Below are 4,495 nucleotides of genomic sequence, written 5' to 3'. Positions count from 1 at the left end.
AATTAAAAAGCACTGATAAAAATTTGAATGAATCTAAATTCATAGGGACAGAGAAAAGAGTAAATATGGAAAGTTTTCTCTTTCTTTTTTTAAAGATTTATTTATTTATTTTGGTGGGGGAGCAAGAGGCTGAAGGAGAGGGAGAGAATCCTCAAGCAGACTCCCTGCTCAGTGTGGAGTCCAATGCAGGGCTCAATCCCAGGACCCTGAGATTGTGACCTGAGCCAAAATCAAGACTTGGACACTTAACTGACTGAGCCACTCAGGTGCCCTGGAAGGTCTTTTCATAGAGGCAGAATTGCTGGCATGAGAGTATCCACCTGTAAAATTGAGTAGTGGATTCATAGAAGTTTGAGATTGGAAAAGTAAGATAAAGTGAAGATTAACACAAATCTGTAAGTTTGTGTTCCAAGTAGCCAGTCTGTGGGACCCTACTTTTTAAATATGTATATCTTTTTTAATCAATTGTTTTTAATAGCTTTATTTAGATTTAATTGACATGCAATTAAATATGCATATTTAAATATTTGATTTAAGTTTTGACATATGTACATATATATATGTACTATGAAATTATCACCACAATGAAGATAGTGAACACATCCATTACCCTCAAAAGTTTTCCTTATTCTCCTATAACCCTTCCTTTCCATACCTCCCCATAACCCAATCCCCAGACAAACATTGATCCGCTTTCTGTCACTATTGACTAGTTTGCATTTTATATAAATAGAATCATTGCAGCATGTACTCTTTTTGTCTAGCTTTTTTCACTCACCATAATTATATTGAGTTTCATCCATGCTGTAGCATGTATCAATAGTTATTTTTATTGCTGAGTAGTATTCCATTTTATGTATGTACAACAATTTGTTTATTCATTCACTTGTTCATGGACATTTGGATTGCCCATTCCAGTTTTTTATTACAAATAAAGTTACTGTTAGCATTTGTTACAAGTCTTGAGTCAACAGATCTTTTAGTTACTTGGGTAAATACCTAGGAGTAGGATGCCTAGGAGTCATATGCCTAGTAGTATGGTAGATGTATGTTTGTTTAACTTTTAAAGAAAGTGATTAAATATTTTCCAAAGTGGTTGTACCATTTGATATTCCCAAAAGCAATATTTGAGTGTCCCACTTGTTCCACATCCTTGCCAACACTTGTTGTAATTGGTCTTTGAATGTTAGCCATTCTAGTGAGTGAGTATTTACATCTTATTGGGGTTCTAATTTGCATTTAATTAATGACTAATGATATTTAGCATCTTTTCATGTGCTTATTTGCCATCAACATATCTTCTTTGGTGAAGTGTCTTTTCAAATCTTTTACTCATTTTATTCATTGGGTTGTCTTCTTATCATTGAATTGTAAGAGTACTTTATATGTTCTGTATATAAGTCCATTCTCAGATATACGATTTGCAAATATTTTCTCCAATTCTGTGTCTTGTCCTTTCCTTCTCTTAACAGAGTCTTTCAATGAGTAAAAGCTTTTAATTTTGATAAAGGTCAGTTCATCCAAATTTTCTTTTATGGATCATACTTTTTTGTACCCTATCAAATAATTTTTTGCTTAACGAACCCAAGTTCTCAACAATTTTATCTTATATTTTTTTCTAGAAGTTTTATAGTTTTAGGTTCTACATGTAGGCCTATGATTCATTTTGACTTATTTTTTTTTATATGTGCAAGGTATGGGTCAAATTTCTTTCTTCTTTTTTTGCATATGGTTATCCAATTGCCCCAACACTATTTATTGTTGAAAAGACCATACTTTCTCTACTGAGTGGCATTTGCACCTTTGTCAAAAATCAATTGGCCATAATATGTGGGTCTATTTTTGTACTATCTGTTCTGTTCCACTTGTCTATCTATATGCCAATACCACACTGCTTTGATTACTATGGCTTTGTAATACTATCTCTTAAAATCAACTAAAGTAAGTCCTACATCTTTGTTGTTTCCAAAATTGGTTTGGCTATTCTGGGACATTTGCACTTCCATGGAGACTTTAAGATTAGCTTGTCAATTTCCACACAAATGCCTTTTAAGATTATGATTGAGATTGCATTACACTTACAGGTCAATTTGGGGATAAGTGACATTTAATAATATTGAGTCTTTTATCCCATGAACACATCTGTCAATTTTTTAAGGTATTCTTTAATTTATCTCAATGATGTTTATTAGTTTTCATTGCACAGGTCCTGAGTATTTCATATTTTTATGACATTGTAACTGGAATTTTTTTTTCAATTTCCAATTGTTCATTGCTAGTATATAGAAATTCAGTTGGTTTTTGTATACTGACCTGGTATCCTGCAATCTTGCCAAACTCACTTATTTGTTCTAATAGTCTTTGTAGAAGTCACAGAATTTGCTACATAGATGAACATGTCATCTTCAAAGGACAGTTTTGATCATTCTTCCTTTCTAATATGGCCTATTATTTCTTGTTTTTTGTCTTGTTTTGTTTTGTTTATTGCACTGGCTAGACTCTTCAGTACAACATTGAATAAAGATGGTGACAGCTGACATCCTTGTCTTGTTCTTGATCTTAAGGGAAAGCATTCAGTCTTTCACATTTAAGTATGATGTTGGCTGTAAGTTTTGCATGAATGTCTTTTATCAAGTTATAACCGGCTGTTTTTAATTTTAAAAGAAATACAGTGGAATACTCCTGACAGTGTGGTGGATTAGTATTCTGAAATACTTTCTTGCTCCACAAACCAAAATCTGGATAAATTATAGCAAATTTCCATATAAATGTATAACTGACCTTGCAAGAAAATAAAGAAAGCCAATCACCAGGAGCTAAAATCAGAGCAACAAGTGAAGATAGAAAGAGGCCTGGGGTCATTTTCCAAGTCCAGAAGCATTATATTCTTGGATTTTAACAGCTGACGGCCTCTCTGGCTGATCCACCTCAGTCTCCCTCAGAAACTCTCTTCTTCTACCTGCTTTTAAACATTAGTGTTTTTCAGGGCTCTCTCCTAAGATCTCTTCTTTTCTCACTCCCTGGTTGACCTCATATATTACAATTTCAAGCATCACCTCAATGCTAATGACATGAAAATCTTTATCTACCATGTTCTTTCCTGAACTATCTTTCCTATCCAATTTCCTAAAGAATATGATCTTGGCTCTGATATACTACATATCCTTTAAACTCATATCAAAACTTCATCTTTCCTCTGCCTGTGTCTGTTCCTGTTTCCACCTCAGTTATTGACGCATTAATTTTTGAGTCATACGTGATTCTTTTTACCTCTCTCACCCTTCCATATCTGATTATTTTTAGCTCAACCTTCCAAATATCTCTTGAGCCAAATAGTAGTTCAGGTGAAAGTTGGCTAATTTACTTTTTTCTGGTTTTTTTAAATTAAATTTTACGTAGTTAACATACAGTGCAATATTGGTTTCTGGAGTAGAGTTCAGTGTTTCATCACTTACATACAATACCCAGTGCTCATCATAACAGGTGCCCTCCTTAATACACATCACCTATCTAGCCCATGCCCCACCCACCTTCCTCCTCAGACCCTCAGTTTGTTCTCTATCTTTAAGAATCTCTTATGGCTTGTTTCCCTCTCTCCTTTTTTACTTTTCCCCTTCCCATATGTTCATCTGTTTTCCATCCATGTCACTGCAAATGGCAAGATTTCATTCTTTTTGATGGCTGATTAATATTCCGTTGTATGTATACCATATCTTCTGTACCCATTCATCAGTTGATGGATATTTGGGCTCTCTCCATAGTTTGGCTATTGTTTATAATGCTGCTATAAACACTGGGGTGCATGTATCCCTTGAATCTGTATTTTATTTTATCAGTGGGGACACTGGGACCAATGATCACTAGTTGCACAGGTACCAAAAACTTATGCTTCTGAAATCTCTTGATGTCGATTCTGCAAGAAGAGCAATGGAGCTGCCCTACATGTGCCACTCACAACAGAAGTCCTTTTTTACTACTTGACCATTTTAAAGATAGAAATACTGTGTTGCGAATATCTTCTCCCATTCTGTAGGCTGCTTTTTAGTTTGGTTGATTGTTTCCCTCACTGTGCAGAAGGTTTTTTTTTTATTTTGATGAAGTCTCACTTGTTTATTTTTGTTTTTGTTTCCCTTGCCTCAGGAGCTATATCTAGTAAGAAGTTGTTGTGGTTGATGTCAAAGAGCTTACTGCCTGTGTTCTCCTCTAGGATTTCAATGGTTTCTCATCTCCCATTTAGGTCTTTCATCCATTTTGAATTTATTTTAGTGTATGGTGTAAGAAAGTGGTCCAGTTTCATTCTCTTGTATGTTGCTGTCCAGTTTTCCCAACATCATTTGTTGAAGAGACTGTCTTTTTCCCATTGGATAGTCTTTCCTGTTTTGTTGAAGATTAGTTGACCATATAGTTGTGGATTCATTTCTGGGTTTTCTATTCTGTTCCATTGATGTATGTGTCTTTTTTTGTGTGTGCCAGTACCATACTGTTTTGATCACTA

The 4,495-nt window shown here is 34.6% G+C and overlaps 1 non-coding gene across 1 annotated transcript; it reads right to left on the bottom strand.

Annotated features, from left to right (window-relative positions):
• Nucleotides 1–3,837: 3,837 nt before the first annotated feature.
• LOC113931677 lies at nt 3,838–3,971 on the bottom strand. Its single transcript, XR_003522829.1, has one exon. It is a non-coding gene; the product is annotated as a U11 spliceosomal RNA (small nuclear RNA).
• Nucleotides 3,972–4,495: the final 524 nt, after the last annotated feature.

This window comes from Zalophus californianus, chromosome X (assembly GCF_009762305.2).
Source record: "Zalophus californianus isolate mZalCal1 chromosome X, mZalCal1.pri.v2, whole genome shotgun sequence".
In the NCBI taxonomy this organism is placed as follows: Eukaryota; Metazoa; Chordata; class Mammalia; order Carnivora; family Otariidae; genus Zalophus; species Zalophus californianus.
Note: the sequence above shows the minus strand (reverse complement) of the source record. Positions and strands in the feature narration are given on the sequence as shown.